Here is an 18262-nt window from a genome sequence, read left to right on the forward strand (position 1 = left end):
AACGAAGTGTGTACTATATACTTCTCAAAGGCATAAGGAAAGCGTCTGCAATCTAAATCTACATCCTCTTGTAAAGTCCACATCTTGCGAAACTACTTTTAAATACTTAGGCGTGGTGTTCGACAACTTTATGAATTGGAACGCTCATGTGGACTATCTGTGTAAAAAGGTGGCTTCAAGAGTTAGTATCTTTGGCCTTGTCAGAAGTTTCGTAACAAAAGAGGCATCAACATTTGTTCACAACGCTTTAATTCTTCCACTACTTGACTAGTGTGTCACTTCCTGGAGTAACCTACAGCGAGATAAAGATCGACTACAGCGCCTAAAGAATAGATCTGCATGGATCATTACGCGTTGCTCACGCTCATCTGAGGCAATAGAGCGGCTGCACTGGCCGACTCTTTCCAGCAGACGCTCTTATCACAAGGTAAAACTGGCTTTTTTCTTGTCTTCAATCACTAGTCCCTAGTTATTTTTCATTACATTTTACTAGATTTTCGAACATTCACAACTATTCCACAAGGCAAAGTATGAGGCTATCCCTAACAAACGTTAAACAGGCGCAAACATTTTTAACAAACACCATGTAAACCTTTGTGAAGAGTGAAAACATTCAGACGTTCTTCCGACGATCAAGACACTTCTTTTTGGATACAATGAATATATGAAGTTCATATATTTTGAACTGCGGTTGTAGATACCTATGATGCACGATCCTCGCAGTCAAAGAAGAACTCGATCCTCGCACTCAAGAAGCTAGAGTCGCTCTCGGCTATCGCCTCGAGCGACTCTTACGCTTCTTTCGTGCTTAGCAACCTCCCGCGTGCATCCATAACTCAATAGTGTACGCTGTGGTGTTTACCATTTGTTAATTAAAAAGAAGGCTACAATAAAAAAACTTTCAGCATTGTCATACCACATAAAGTTGTTCAGGGAGAAAAGCAGTTAATGACCAATAGCAGCCTATATAGTCTTTGATTGCGACTGGGTTGATAAGTACACTGTAGAAATTACTTAAGATAAAATTCATTACAATGCCAGTTCACAATCAGAATCAGGTGGTAAAAATGCTCAAAGCATTAGCAGTTGTGACATATTAGACAACAATGAGGAGAGTGAAGGTGAAGCAGAAATACCTGCAGGTGTGACTGATACTATGTTAAGAGCAACTGACTTTTTAGAAGATAGCGAACAGCAGAATATTTTAAACTTAGCTTCAGCTGAAGGCAATAGACCGCTGAGTGTTTTTCGAGATAAATATTGTGAAGAATTAGCATATCCTGGTATATTTCTTGTTCAACCAAAGTCAGACACTAAGCACTAAAAGGTCAATCTTAACTACAGCGATATTTGTAAATCAGAAGTTAGACGATCTGATAGACATGCTGCAATGTATGTAGAAATTACTTTCTATAAAACAAAAAAGTTACAAATGCGAATGAAATGGAAGGAATATAAAAGCAGGGCAATTAAAGCAAAAGGAGGCCTTGGACAGATTAATTCGTCATGCTGAGGGATATAACTTTTTAGATGCATTGAGAGGTTCACCTTCATACTTTGAAAAAGCTAAGAGACTCTGTTCGCAGTGATAAGACAGCTAGGATCTGCTACACTTGTAAGACGGCCAAAACGGTAGACGTAAGAACAAAAGATCCGAGGGAAGATTTACAAGTCTATTACACAGCAAATAAATGCAACGGTACAATAAAAAAAAAAAAAAAAACGGGAGCGAGTGACACTAAACAATAAATAAGAAAACAAAGCTCCAATGAGCTAAATGATGTAGCAAGATTGAAATGAATTAGGAGAAAGTACTTCACACTAAAGGATAACCCACAGACAGAAATAATTCAGTAAAAGAAAGGAAACAAACAAAGTACTTGAAAACAGGAAATTGTGTGACAGAAACTATCAAAAATAGTGATTGCTACACCAGGCATGAATTCAACAGAGACTACGAGCTAGGCTTAACATTACAACTTGAGCTAATACAGTATAAAACAGTGAAAGGGGAAAATGAAATTACTAGTGTAATGAACCCATAATTTGGTACTGAAAACACAGGAATCATAAGAACAATGAACTGGAAGCAAGTAAGCAAACTATTACAGCTGCTAATACGGAAAAAATTGTAGTTTATATAGCAGAGAAATTACACGCTGTGTGACAAAGGTCAGAGTAAATAAATAAAATACAGTAGTAAGATAAAAGAAATATGTGGCTAAACTAAGCAAATTCTAACCCGAAAATCACTACAAAAATACAAATGGAAACAACTTCATGCTAAGCTTAGGGCTCAAACAAACACAAAATACTGAAACATACCAAAAGCTAGTATAGCTTGGAGTCTGCTTTAAAGGGCACTCTCAGGGAGACAACAAATCAACTGAACTACCGAGCAAACGGTTGTAACTTATAGTAAGATACAGAAAAAAGCAAAAATAGCTTAAAACCAAATTTAGGCTAGGAGCGGCCAATTAAACAGGAATTACAAAAGGGAAATGAGCAGTTAAACAGGAATTACATAAGGGAAATCGGCAGTTAAAGGAATAATACAATTAACTCATTACTAATACAGTTAACACATTACTAACACAATTAAAACATTACTAACATTACTGACAAATCGCTAAAATTCCGTCAAATAAAATAAACAGAACAAACATGTTTTAAGTAGAAAATAGGCCTAAGTGACTCTGTCGCACACTGTTTTGTAGTTTTTCGTCAGCAGAAACACAATGGATTCATTTACATAGAATACTTGGTTAACTTTTTGATAATAAACAATATAAAGATGAACAAATAGAGGGTTTGAACTGAGATGAAAGGTGTCGCTTAATTCAAAGTGACCCTGTAACATGTGCACAGCATTTTGACTGTATTGAATCAGTTTCTAATAAACTTCTTGTTGAGCTCTGCTGAACCTTTAGGCAAAATATCAGACTGGTTTTACTGAGTAGAATATCAACAGAGAGGGTAATATCTCATATACATATGTTTGTGTGGATTTAAGGAGCACCACAGTTTCGAATAGATAGCGATGAATGAGTGACAGCATTTATTGATAAGGTAATTAGCTGTCATAAGCCAGTGCATGATCTTAAATTATGTAAATACTAGACAAGTACATAGACATTTACATACTTATCGTAAGAATGTAACAAGTCAGTGTAGATTCACTTTTCCTCAGCCTTCTGTGAAGCAAACTATGACTCTTTATATCCCCTAGATAAAGATATGCCTCACGGCAAAATAGAAACAAAGAAAGAAAGAAAATTGGAGTCTATCGAAATTGATATTCATTTAAATGATATGATAGAAGGTGAGGATATGTCATTTGACCAGTTACTCTTAAATATGAGTATCACAGAAGAAGAAAAATAGTTACTGGCCATACGTTAATCTCTTAACCCTTCTTTTGTGTTTTTAAAATGATTATATAGTTGAATTGCGTATATACAATTACAACCCTGCTTGCCTGAGTACATGGAGAACTTATATGGCTATCCCGTATGTATTAGATGTATTTGCATGTGCAGTATAGATATTAAATTACATTTCAAAAGCTCAAAAAGGTATGAGTGAACTGTCACGAGAGGCCTGTGCTGAGACACGACAAAGAAATCACAGCATTAAAAAACAAGTCAGAGATATTGGAACTAAATGTCTTAATTTTGAAATCAGTGCACAAGAAGTAGTGTATATTTTATTACAATTACCTATGAGAAAGGCATCTGGGCAAGTCATATTTGTTAATACTTCACCTCCTGATGACAGGGTGGAGCTTTGAAAACCAATAGATGATATTGAAAATATGGATGATGACAGTGAAGAAAGCTATACTGGTGGTTTGCTAAAGTGGTATTATAAACGCCCAGCAAAACTAGAAAACCTTACACTTGCAGACTGGGCTGCATGGTATGATAGAACTGGGAAACCGTTTGTAAAACAAAGAAGTGAGGTAGATGTCGATGGTCTCCCACTGGTAACTTTCATTGATGATAATTAAAATGAAGATGATAATTTTGAGTGTACAAAAATACTATTAGAAAAACGAAAAAGAGAACAAAGCAAGGACAATAAGAAGTGTTTCAGTTGTACAATAAGGAAGCTGAACCTGAAAAACGTATCGAGAACTAATGTTCTTTACTCCATGGAGAAACGAAGAAACCGGACTTGTTAGGAATATGTTCATCATGATAATTTGAAAATTGCTATATGTTACTTTATTATGTAAGCAATGAACAGATGAGACAATATGCTGTCTGTAATGAAGACAGCAATGAAATCCAACAAGTAATGAGTATGATGGAAGATAGATGCAGCTCTATAGCACTCGGCTTGTACACAAAGTATTGAACAACAAGACCAATGCAGGCTGAAGGTGATCAGGACTTGCATCCTGACTTTTATGATAACAATAATCTATTGGATGAACTTCAAATGTTATTTTTAAAATGTGGCCCCAAAATGATGCTTATTAATCATTACTCACACGAGATTTCACAGTTTCGAACTCCTTTGATTTCTCTATGATTACGAGTTCTTTTTTTTATAACATTATTACATCGCTGGATTAACTACGAACACTGTCTTTAATAATGCAATCGACACCTTGTTTTTACCTTTTTAATTGTAAGTGTTATACCTACTTCAAAACGTTATCACATTGTTGACACTTATTACTATATTATTATATTGTTCACACTGGTGAAATCAATTTCAATTAGTTTAACAATGAAATTTAAACCTTGGTTTTTATCTTTTTCATTAAAAATGTTGTATCTATTTCAAAACGTTATTATATTGTTGGAAATGAAAATAATGTTTACAAAGTTGTGCATTGCGCAATTTTTTGACGATTCAAAACCGGAATCCCCCTCTAACCAAAAGTGTATATTACCACTAACAGCTTCAATGGCAGTCTTCAATTGGTTAAAATAAGAAATTCTATCAGTTACATGAAAATTTAGACATCCTAACCCTCTTTTATATAGAACTAGCCATATGCAGTCTTCGACTGCTTTTATTACGATTGACATACCATAATATCTCAGTAGTCGCCTGAGAAGCGATGTCAAAAACAGTTTTCTTTAGGAGCGTTGCAAAAATAAAATCGTCTCACTCCGGCCTTTTGACTAAATATATTTGAGAGTGATAACTGAAACAGATTTCTTTAATCCTAAATTCAGCTATCCAAAACTTTCAACTGTAATTTTATATTTTCGTCAGGGAATGCCCTGGGTCAATGACATCAATCAAATCCGTCTCAATGTCCGTAACGCAATATGAGTCTCATCGTCGCTGAGGTGCAACTAAGGTGAAAAACTGAGCTCCTTTGAGAGCCGCTCAGAGAAATATTTTCTATTGAAAAATACTTATAAACAAATGCGGTGACTGAAAATTGCGTTTTGAATGAATATTTTGAACTCGGGTTGCAGTCTGCAATTTTCCGTTGGCAGTTTACATTTACTACTGGCAGACATGATAATCAGTATTTTAGTGATTTCACAATGGACTTAGCCGAAGTCAACTTCAACAACAATTCATATTGTTCAGTACAATAAAAAACCAGAAAGAAGGGAAAAACATTGCATTTAGCCTTCTCGCATGTTTAAGTAGAGAGACTGATTGCTATTTTTCCTTGAGACTTTTGAACAGTGACATTTTTGTATCTACGGACTTCTGTGAAGTCGTGGATACTATCCTATCCAGAGTGTATTTTGCCCCTCAAAAGAGTTTTTCTGTCGCATTGCCGCGATTATGTGTTTCCCGACTGATTTTTTACTCAAAAATCGAGATGAAGGATAAAAAGCGCAGAATAACATCGCATGGATGCAAATAGGCATTGCATATTCACGAAGTGAATATGCAAATTTGTCGGTGTATGAAGAGATCTCAAGTTTCATGGTATCTATTAATAGAAGTGAGACGAAATTGACCAAGAAATATTTCGGGACAGCAGTTATATTCAAAACAGTTCTTTATTTGCTGTTATAAGCGAAAAAGGTACGAGTTTCTTACGTATACAAAGTCCACGCGGCAAAATTCATCGTGCTTAGATTGTTGTTTACTTGACTTCACGGCAAGAAAATTGCGTAAAGTTATATTGAAAATTCTGAAAGTACTACGATTTGACCCAAAATCTCCTACTAAACAATACTTTTTGAACACATCGTTACTTCAATTTCATATTCACCGGGCCATGGAATCGTCAAATTGTCACTAGACCCTGCTTGAAGTCCGAAAGTTCGGTTTTCGGTTTACCACCACAATTCGCATCGCTTTAGATAATCGTAGTGTCGTTGACTCAAGAGCTTATCCTGTCACCTTTTAGAGCTTGATATCCATCATTTTCCAAAAGGAGTATTATATAGCATTGCTACTTTATATTCTGAGTTCCACAAGGTCTAAATCGATCGTAAAGGAAAGAAAAATCCGACTTGAAAATTTTGAAGGTCGGCCGAGCGGACGCTCTAAATTTCGCTACTTCGTTTGAACGCATAGAATGATGCCCCTCTATTACCCCCTTAAGCTATCAAAATATATGCAAAAACAACAGATTCTGATTGGTTTGTTGATCACTTAACGATAGAGGAAATTTGGGGACAAAATTCTGCTTTGTAGGGTAGGTAGGAGGAATAGCGTTCTCGCGCGAGCCAACCGCGCGGTTCGGGCGGTTACGAGCGGTTCAGGTTTCAATGTGTTTAAACAATATATTTATACCATTAATTGCTTCTGGTTACGATTGAGTCGTTCCATTTAATAATATCTGCTCCCCCCGTAAAACTAGTCCTTGATTAAAATTAGCCAAACACAAGCCAATCAACTATAAGTAATCCCATAGATACCTGCGATCATAGACTATTTTTAATGCTTCTTTGCGGGAATAAAGTTTATTCGGAAAGCATATTAGGAGCATATATATCAGTGCTGATATGAGAATTTTTCCTGACAGTGATTAAGTAGTTAGCCTGAGATATTAGTTCCGTGACTGACCAATTGTTTGCCTTTCTTGACTGTTTATCCGAAATGGTCATATTGTCTCAAAATTCAAAAGGTTACGATGAAAAAACATCGCGATGAAGGAGTTTATTAGGTCTCTGTCGTGAGATATCAGGATTAAAAACATGCACTTCTGTTTAGGTTTAGCCATGTGTTATCGCCTAAGTACCTTAAAATATTGCAGCGATATTTTCAATCTTTAGTCCAATGCTAAACTCGTGGCCAAACTTAGGCTTCATACGCTGCATATCCACGCCACCTCGTGGAAATGGGCCACGCATATTTTCTAAGTAAACAAAGTGTTTTGGAAAATGCCTTAGTAGAGTTATAAATGCTTTCACAAATACGGTCGACTTAGACGGAAAAAGTCTTCACTTTGCGTTCCATATGCATTCTGCATTGCAAGTCGTACTGACCATTTCGACAACAGAAGGGAATCCCTTTACAATTGATTTATACAAGAATTGCTCCACAGACAGTTGACCTCTAGGACTACTTATGGGAATGAGCATGCATTGAACACGTAAATAAAGTTGATTAAAAACAATCGAAACTAATAGAGAAAACAGGCCTCCTTTTATTCTCATCCTCATAGAATGCATTCTCGACTCATCAAAATTGATGCTGTGATGAAAATATCGTTGTCACTCGTGAACGATGAGTATATCGCTATCAGGTTTTAGCCCGCGGTAAAAAAAAAAAAAAAAAAAAAAAAAGACAAGAAAAGAAAAGAAAAACGCAAAAGGGGGGAACAACGGGTGCTCGCGAAGTGTCTCCGATCAAAGTGATTTGACTCAAGTGAATTTTTTACGTCTAAAGGAGTCGTTTATGGTGCTATATCCTATAATGGCACTCTAACATCTTGACAAATAAACATGCAATCAAGCGACATGTTGGCAAACGTGAGCTAGACTTAATTCGCATTCCTACCATTTTTTAAGTATTTGAGAAAACATCCAGTCTCTTCGACCACAAAAAGCTTAGACTTTAAAAAACGACTACACCTGTATCTTCTTCAGCGATGAATAAAACCTAATGGCGAGGTTTTCCACAATGTTGATACCTTGGTTCTGTTAACAAGCAACAACTCTATCTAGGGATAAAATCATACCTCGCCTTTGAAACCTTCTGTTTGGGAATGCTGAGATGAATTGGCCTTAAATCATCCACAGTCCTTTGTGTCCTCATGTGCTAAACTTGGGCAAATGAATAATTTGGTGTTCTGAATGGATGTAATGTTCTTGTCTTCAAACTCTCTCCTCAAAAGATGTATTTCGTTGTTTAGTTTAGAAGGGCAATCCAGATCGACTAACAGTAGTTGCATTGTCTTTGTGACTTTGTGTTCTCGGTAACTGGGGGTGGGGTAGAGCTGGGGGTGGAGGGAGGTGGGGTGGGGGTGGGGGTGGGGGTGTTGGAGTTTAGCCAGCCCTTCATGGAGACTAGGACAAAGTTTGTTCTCACAAAGTTACAATTCAAGAATATCTCTTGTGGTACTTCAAAGAACTTCAAAGTACTTCGAAGGTCTAAATATGAGATTGAACACTTGAAACTCGCCTAGAGTTGTCAAAAAAGGATAGGATACGATAGGATAACTTTATTTATACACGGTTTTTCCATCAGTTGATTTTCTATTCTAGAAACCCACCTCTCTAACTACAATAATAATTTGATAATAACAATTCGAATAAAAGAAATCAATAAAAAGTTCTGCTTTTCATGGAGGCCGTGTCTAAAATCTTCTTAAAGTTAAGATCCTAATTTAGGATCTTACTTTAAACTGTGGCGATTTAACTTAGATTTGAAATCAGTCAGGAAAGACGCTTGTCTCAGGTCTACAAGTAAGTTGTTCCACAATTGAGCTCCGCTGTACAAAAAACTTCTCTTGAGATAGTCAGGTCGAGGTTGTGGAAGAACTAATTTGTTTTCGGTATTCTTTAAACGAAAAACGCTTACACTGTCACGATATACAAATCTTGATCTCAGATAATCAGGTCATACCATGTAATGTTTTATACATTAGGATAGATTTCTGTTCCAATCTTTGATAGTAGAGTCTTCGCCACCCTGGCACCCGGAACAAATCATCCAGATTACTATCATAGCTTATAAATAACTTGATGGCAACGTCCGTCAAAACAGTCGATTCAAAAAACTCTCACGAGGAAGCAAAACTAGAAATGCGAAACAAATTACCCGCCCTCCTCCCTCTCACTTCCCGTGCCATTTTTCCCGGAAAAGGTCAAGTTCGTGTTATATAAACAAGAGGGAAGGAATTTGATCTTTTTAGGCATTTAAGCAGTATGACGCGATTAAATGGTGACATACAGTACCCCATATGGTGGTTATCCCTTTCCTGATCTAAACCTTCCTCCTAATTTCAGTCATTGGGAATTTGTCATGTGGCAGCAAATAAAACAAAGGTCCTCGACAAAATCAATGAACTCGAAAAGTTTTTCAAGCAATAGCGGCGCTCGAAATCTCATGCCATGGATTAAAGTCTCTGGAGCATATGAGAGATCGGGTAAAGGCTAAATTAAAACAGTCTCCAAGCACATCTAGTCATAACGGCCGGTCAGGTAAGAGTTTCTGGAACTTTTCAGAATGTATATCAATTTTCTAGAACCCTAGGCATTTCTCTGTGTTCTCTAATGAAGAAACACACCATGATATTTGAGAGATATTCGGCTGTTTCAGTGAGCCTACCCTTCCGCAGAGTGTGGAAATCTCTTCGAATTCAATGCTTTCTAGTGTATTGAAATTGAACGAACCGAATTAAGAGTGGAATCTCAATTCAATACCTGAAAAAATACCAATTGTGGCTCAATTGAACGTTTTATGTTCCAGAAGATTTACTGGAGGGTGAACCTGCTTTCATGCTCCTCCACTCAGCAATATTCTGTTTATTTTAGCACTGAAAGTTGTGTGGTCAAGAAATGTAGCGTCGACAACACTTAAATATCAATTTACTTTGCATAAATATGTTAGCCAACAGTCAAGCCTTGATGTACGGAATAAATGAGACACGGTATCGATCTCTGTGTGTTGTTGTGACAGAGCTAATGTTACTAAAGTTCAAACTCGCCATTTCTCTCAGTTGACCTTTAGACTTTTGTATTCGAATTCGTTCCCACTTACGGTAATATTTCTGGTATCAGAAGGACTTACAACCATCTGAATTCACTCGGGGTATGTACTTACACAAGACACAATCATTCATTATCGCTCGTATTATGTAGAGTGTATCGTAAACATCGTTGACATTACCCTGTCTCGCCTTTCAGTAATTGCCTAAGGAATGCAGTAATGTATTATTCTTGAGAAATACGCACAGACAGTCGCTAAAGCTCATACAGCGGCCAAACGTAAAAGTGGTTTAAAAATGTTTGAAAAAGCATGCTATCAAAGTACGAAAAAAGAATTCTTTTTTTTTTCCAGTTTCAAACATGACTTAATTCCTCAACTCATGCAGTGATATTCATTATTTTTACCTTTCATGCATGCCTTTGATCCTGCATATTTCCAATTCCGGCTTAAACAACGTCCAAACAAAACTTATTTTCTAGGTGTTGAATGAGAAGTTTCTGACAACAGACTCAAAGCAAATGAAAATAGTAAATTCCCTAGAGTTAGGGTTAAGTGAAGAAATGATTGTGATCATATGACAATTAGTTCCAAGTGTATTGTTTTCTTGATCTATGACGAGGTGAAGGTTAAGAAAGGGGTTCGTACATTGCCCCTGCTTTCAAAAACGGTCGCAACTTGATCAGCTCCCTTTATCATATCGACTAATAGTTGGTTGATGGGACTTTCACTGAATGTTGATTTATGTCTCCGGCGTTGTACGAAAGCAAAGATTTTTGATACATCGTATGTATCCTCTAAAAGGAGTAGTTTAATACATCAAAGTTTCCTTTTTGGCCTACCATAAATTTTGAAAGCAGGAATGCATTGCATTGTGGCGCGCAAAGTTTCCGAAATTACTTAGATTTGATGTCGTTTTACGGAGGGGAAAATGACCTTACAGGCCTATTTAGAACTTTTCGATTTTTCAGAGAAGGCAGAGAACGATTGACTCAAATTTATTTCGTTTCATGATAATTATGAGAAGTGACACATGATTGGAATGAAACTTGGGAACAGTAGGAACAGTAGATGTAAGTTAGCTTTCTACCTTTTGATCTCCAGTTCACCAGGCGTATATGCAAATATACTCTTCCATTTTCAGGCCTTTTCTGTTTTGTCAAGAGTAAAAGACGAAGATGCGAGGACGAAAGAACAACTATCAGCGTTTTATTGCAAGGTTAAAAAGTCTTTTGTTGAACTTGATGACAAGATTCGAACTCTGCCGATGAACAATATGGGTAACGTAACAGAGACGATCAAAAATCACCAGATAAGACTAGGAAAGAAGGATTGCTATCTTTTAGTGACAGGTAAATTTAGCGCAGTTTCGATTGAAGCTCACTCGTGAAGATCACTTCTTTACTTTAACATGATCTACAGGTCAAATTGTATCTTTAATTCAATTGTAATAACTTATTCATGCAAGACAATACTATCGATGCGTATAATATTAGCTTAGAGGGCCACACTTTTAATTACACGCAGTTGATAAATCTACAAATGAAAACAATGGCCCTCGTATGACCATGAAAATTGGCGCGCTCATTTGATTATGAAATCACGCGAATGATTTAGATTTAAAAAGTGGTAATTGAAGTTCGTGTCGTGCGGGAGTTTTCTTCTCATCCGTGTTCAGGACCAAGTTGGAACGCAAGGGTCCATCGAGCATATGGATTTGTAAGTATTTCTGCTATTTTCTTGCAAGTATTTCTTCTATTTTCTGCTATTTTTCTGTTCACGTGGATAGAGCCGAACTTCGCCTCCATGCCGCTCTTTGGAGGGCTCTTTGGCCCTGCCCGCCCCCTTTTTCTTCCTTCAATTATGGTGTTGTCCTTAAACCGGACCATAGACATCGATTGCCTTTGGGGGACGGCATCCTTTGGGGACGGCGGATGCAGACATGCTTAAGTATATCTGCGAATACATGGGCAATGTTAGTCAACAGCAAGTTGTTTCCATCCAACAGTGCCCTGGCCGAGTTGCCAGGGTCACTTTTGAAGTGGGCGGCGAAGCCGCAAAGGCCTTCTTAGAAGAGGAGGGGTCAACAGTTTTAAACGGGGGTTGAGTGTAGCGTCATCAAGCCTCCCCCACACGCCTGAAGTTTCTACCGTTGTAGTCTACCGGTATCCCTTTGAGGTACCCAGTGAGCCTGTCATCAATGCTCTCTCAGGCTTTGGATCTGTGAGAGGAGTTCGGCACTAGATGTGGTCTGCAAATCTTTCCATTGCCACTGGTTGCCGCTTGGTGAGGATGGTGCGGACTAAAGAGATCCCGCGTTTCAGTTCTGTTGGAGGGATTAAGTGCAAGGTTTGGTGCCGTGGTCAGCTCCTCCGTTGTGACATTTGTCGCACGGTGGGGCACAAGTCGTCTGCCTGCACTGATAAGGGGAAGTGCCTGCGTTGCCATTAGGCCGGGCACTTCACCCGCAGCTGCCCCAACCCCTGGGGCCGCCCTGCCGCTGTACCCACTGCTGTTGAGGAAGGTGCCAACCCCGTGGTTTTGAAGCTAGCCCCACTGGAGGAAGCTTCCATCACCTCCGCCGGTAGTGACCTGGCTGTTCCCTACCGTACCAATTTGGTTTCCGAGTAGGTTGTTGCCCAGTCCTCCGAGACTGTTGAAGATAGCGTTTCGTCTGGTGGTGAGAGTGCCATTCTCGACTCCCAAGGTCTTCTCGTGGAAGACATGTTGGCCCTTTCTGGTTTTTGCAACGATGTTTCCGATCGAAGTGTGGTGTCAGAGCCTCCAGAATCTGATATCCCCTCCAGTGCGAGTCTGGGCTCTGTTTCGCTTCTTGACGAGCACTTCAATAAAACTGATGATCCCTCCGCTGCCTCTGGTAAACCCAGCGCATCGGCAGATAAGTTATATAATGAAAGAATTGTTAACATTACCAATACACCTACTAGTAATACAATTAATGTTAACAAAACAAATTTTACCAGTAATTTAAGTAACAATGACAACGTAAACAGTTGTTTAAACAGTGCTGATCAAATATCAGCCAGTACCAACATGGGTCCCTTAAGCAATTGTAGTGGGGGCGCCACCGCTAACGAAACTAGCACAATAATTGTAACCAGCAACGTAAATGCTCAAACAATGAGCACCAAACCTTAGCCAACAATGCAGGTCCCGCCATAGACATTAACTCTGCCGACACTACCAACACTACTACTGTGGTTGACACCGAAATGGCCACCGCAACCGGGCCAACGCAAGTCGCCTGTCTCTGCCGTATCTTCGGGGTCCGATAGCTCCTCGTCAGCCACCCGGGCGCGCCGTCGCTCTCGTAGTACTTCGGTTTCAAAGAGTGCCGCTTCCAAAAAGGCTTCTGATGCCGCACCTAAGCCACACTGGCTCTCGGCGGGTGTCAATGCCGCGCCTCGCTTGGCGTCGAATCGCTCCTCCCTTTCATGATGATCGTCCTCCACCTCTTCCTCATGGCCCTGGCCATCCTTTCAGTCAACTGTAATGGACTTAGAGACTCATCAAAAAGGATTGGTTTCGTGCAGGGGCTGCGTTCTCTCCCTGTGAGCGCAGACGTCGTCTGCCTCCAGGAAACCCATTGCATGTCTTCAGCTAAGTGTTTCTCGTGGTTTTCGTCTTCCGGTTTCTCGTCTGTCTTGTCTCCTAGCTCTATCCTCTCCTGTGGTTGTATCATCCTTTTTGTTCCTTCTCTGTCTCTTCTGAATTCTTGGTGTGATAGTGCTGGTCGCTTTCTTCATTGCGAATTTTCTCCCCAAAGTAAATTCTTTCGTGTAGTTTGTTTATATGCTCCTATCCGCAACCCTAGACGAAACCAGTGTTTTGACGACATCCATCCTTGGGTTGACCTTATGGTCCCGACCATCTTTTCAGGTGATTTCAATGCCGTTTTTGACCGTACCTTGGACCGCCGGGGCTAGGACCCAACATGCAATTCACGAGACAGTTCTGCCTCTTTGTGTCACCCATTCGACTCCTGTTGTGTAAAAGATATCTGGAGGTACCTCCACCCGTTCTCTCCGGGATTTTCCTGGACCAGGTGGGATGGCAGTCGTGCCTCCCACATCGATTTGTCTGGCGTCCCGTACGCATGGGTCCCCTTTGTGTCTTCATGCTCGGTTTTCTGTTGTCCTTTTTCCGACCACCGTGGTGTTCTCTCCCTTTCCGTTATCCACGCCATCTTTCCTGGTCCTGGCTTTTGGAAGCTTAATGTCTCTGTCCTCCGGGACCCTCGCTACCTTGAGCCACGAGAGGACACAAATGGCTTGCACTGTAAGTATCCCGGAGAGCTCCCCACAATTTCTTCTAATTTCATTAGAAGAAATTGTATTGAGCTTTTTCAGCGTTAGTCGAGGCGCGGCGAGTGTTGTCAGGTATGATCCTTACGAGGTGTTTTTCCTGACGCTCTTCTGACAGAAGAATGTCACATAATGAAAGCAAACCAGAAACGATTGAGGAACAACTAAGGCTTGCACATGTCATCAAGTTCATTAAAACGAGGATTGATTTCCTGCACATCAACAGCTCATTTGTATTTCGAAATAGATCGGTTAGCTACATAATTATGTCGGAAGTTGTAAAGGATTTTAAAGATAAAGAAAAACGAAAAGAGCGAGTTATCAAAATATAAAAAAACACACGAGAAGAAAGAAACAGAAAAAGAAAAGAATGAAGAAAGAGGAAACAAGGGAAGCGAATACCGAATTCAACGAATAAAAATGTTGAACTAAAATCATTCAACCGCGAAGCAAATGACTTGGTGCTATGTACTTCTGAGGCCAAGGAAAAGAAGTCACGTCATTCCACCAATAATTTTTAGACAGAGAATGTCGAGAGACCCCGTTTCCTCGCGCTTAAATCAGGCAGTAGAGAGAAGAACGTGGACTTGGGTGGTGGCTCAAGAGCTGCTAACTTAGTGATGATTCAAATGGCTGTTGGTGTCGACGCAATTGTCTCGAGAAACGTCATCAAACCGTTTTAATTGGGAAATGTTACGCTGCACACATGGGTGTGCCACCTAAAGTGCAGCCTATGGTAGTTATCTTAACATAAATAAAACACTGGGTTACAATGCACCCATGGGTGTGCCACCTAAAGTGCAGCCTATGTTAGTTACCTTCAACTAAATAAAACACTCGGTTACACTGCACCCATGGATGTGTTACCTAAAGTGCAGCCTATGTTAATTACTTTCAACTAAATGAAACGCTGGGTTGCACTGCACTCATGGGTGTGCCACTTAAAGTGCAGCCTATGTTAGTTACCTTCAACTAAATAAAATACTGGGTTACACTGCATTCATGGGCGTGCCACTTATTTTACCTCATGGACATGATGCAAGCCTCATCTTTTTCTAGAAATGATGTTGTAGAGGAGAAAGTTACGCAGCACCTATGGGTGTGCCACCTAAAGTGCGGCCTATGGTAGTTATCTTAACATAAATAAAACACTGGGTTACACTGCACCCATGGGTGTGCCACCTATTTTACCTCATCGACATGACGCAAGCCTCATCTTTTCCTATCAATAATGTTCTAGAGGCGAAAGTTTTGCCCCGTTACCGAGGACCGCGAGCAGGCAAGCAAGTTAAAGAACGAGAAACTTACAAGCGCTATATTATAACCACCATTAAAGAGTCAAGACCAGTGAGCCGTAGAACTAAATTCACGGCGTCCAGTTCGGGACATCTTCCTGCTAACTACAAGGCTATTCATCTCGAAGCCCCCTTGGAATCTGGCTCTGCTTACTCGTTTGTGCCGGCTTTTATTCACTCAAATGTGATGTCTCTCTCACCAAAGATTGACGAAGTTCGAGTGACCATTTGCAATGCAAATCTGGACTTCATTTGCATCACGGAAACATGGCTCAATAACCACATTGATGACAATTTCGTGTTGGTTCCGGACTACAATATCATCCTCAGAGACAGGGTGACTAGTGATCATGGAGGCATTTGCATGTACGTCCGCGATTCTATCCAATTTGATGTTCTATCCGACCTTATGGACGAGAATTGTGAAGTTTTATGGGTTAAAATCCGCCCCAAACGGCTCTCTAGGGGCATACCATCTACTATTGTTGGAACTATTTACTATCCGCCGAGTGCAACCGACTCCTTGATTTTAAATTACCTGTAGGAGTCACTATCAAAAATCGAAGCCATTTTTCCTGCTGACTGTGGCCTCTTTCTTTTGGGGGATTTAAACAAGTTAAATAACTCTCGTCTAAGGAACGCCTTCGATCCCCGCCAAATTGTCCCCTTTCCAACCCGTGGGCAAAGTAAATTAGATCTAGTCTTCACCAATCTCGGCGCCTTTTGCAATGTGCCCAGAAAGTTGCCTCCTTTTGGGCTCTCCGACCACGATACTGTGGAAGTACAGCCTCTGGCTAGACGTGATGGTCCGAGGAACAAAATCCTGCTGAAATCCAGAGACTTACGGACAACAAGTCGTCTGGCCATGCGAACTTACCTCGATGAATTCGACCTTGGTCGTCTGGTAGGATGCAAAGAGTCATGCGAAGAGAAAACACTCGCGCTTGAAACCATAATCAAGACGGGCTTGGATTCTGTTCTCCCCCTTTAAATCCAAGACGATCATTGCCAACGAACCACCATGGATTAGCACACAATTGAAATCTTTAATTCACGAGCGTCAAATAGCACTTGCTCGTGGTGATAAAAATTGTTTCCGCCGCCTTCGGAACCGTGTTAATCGCTTGCGGAAGTCTTTGGTTGCAAATCGGTTATTAATAAACTGTCTATCTATCTATCTATCTATCTACCTATCTAAAGTGCAGCCTATGTTAATTACCTTCAAGTAAAAAAAAACACACGGTTACACTGCACCTATGGTTGTGTCACCTAAAGTGCAGCCCATGTTAGTTACCTTCAACTAACTAAAACGCTAGGTTACACTACACTCATGGGTGTGTCACCTAAAGTGCAGCCTATGTTAGTTACCTTTAATTAAATAAAACACTGGTTTACACTTCACCCATGGGTGCGCACCTATAGTGCAGCCTATGTTAGTTACCTTCAACTAAATACAAAGCTGGGTTACACTGCACCCATGGGTGTGCCACCTAAAGTGCAGCCTATAGTAGTTACCTTTCACGAAATATAACACTGGCTTACTCTGCACCCATGGATGCGCCACCCAAAATGCAGCCTATGTTAGTTACCTTTAACTAAATAAAACTCTGGGTTACACTGCACCCATGGGTGTGCCACCTAAACTGCAGCCTATATTAGTTATCTTAACATAAATAAAACATTGGGTTACACTGCACCCATGGATGTGCCACCTAAAGTGCAGCCTATGTTAGTTACCTTCAACTAATTAAAACACTCGGTTATAGTGCACCCATGGGTGTGTCACCTAAAGTGCAGCCTATGTTAGTTACCTTCAACTAAATAAAAAACTGGGTTACGCTGCACTCATGGGTGTGCCACCTAAAGTGCAGCCTATGTTAGTAACCTTCAACTAAATAAAACACTGGCTTACACTGCACCCATGGGCGTGCCACCTAAAGTGCAGCCTATCTTAGCCAAAGTGCAGCCTGTGTTAGTTATCTTTAACTAAATAAAACATTGGGTTATACAGCACCCATGGACGTTATCTCTAAATCAGAAAATACTGTTACTCTACACACTTACTTTAACCCGCTGAAAAAGAGCTTACTACTGGCTCAAATAGCTCTGGAAAACAAAGATGTGGGGTAATTTGAAGATGCATTTGAGTAAAAAAACCAGCTTTACTAATAAAAAAAAGAGCCTGCTTATCTTTTTCTTAACTGCACTCTTCGCTGTTTGATTCCTGCCGCTTGAGACTTGTGTGTCGTTTTGACTTTGCTTTCTCTTTTAAATATATTTTTCCTATTAGCTAGTTTAATTTTAGTAAAAATACTTCACCTCATCGCAGCTTTCCAAGGTGACGGTTTCTATAAACGTATTTCTAGTGTAATCATAACCATGGGCTCACATATAACCAAAAAGGTGCAGCTTAATATAATTATGATTACATTTTAGTCAGGAAAACTTGACATTCATTAACAATACTCATAACTTCAGTTACAGGGCCGCCATCCGTTTATGCAAATAAGTAAACCTCGCACTTGTTAAGCTGCAAAAAATCCTAACTTTTTAAAA

General features: G+C 39.8%; 1 protein-coding gene across 2 annotated transcripts in view; it reads right to left on the reverse strand.

Moving 5' to 3' along the window:
- The window catches only part of LOC111342624 (uncharacterized), a 61033-nt gene extending 52705 nt beyond the window's left edge, over nt 1-8328 (reverse strand). The window contains exon 1 of one of the 2 annotated variants that reach the window (XM_022949722.2): nt 8117-8328. The gene's annotated coding sequence lies outside the window, so the exon portion shown is untranslated. Of the gene's footprint in view, nt 1-3144; nt 4613-8116 lie in introns of those variants that run through there. The other variant, XM_022949721.2, reaches the window with a different exon arrangement.
- Between the last annotated feature and the right edge of the window lie 9934 nt (nt 8329-18262).

This window comes from Stylophora pistillata, chromosome 7 (assembly GCF_964205215.1).
Source record: "Stylophora pistillata chromosome 7, jaStyPist1.2, whole genome shotgun sequence".
In the NCBI taxonomy this organism is placed as follows: domain Eukaryota; kingdom Metazoa; phylum Cnidaria; class Anthozoa; order Scleractinia; family Pocilloporidae; genus Stylophora; species Stylophora pistillata.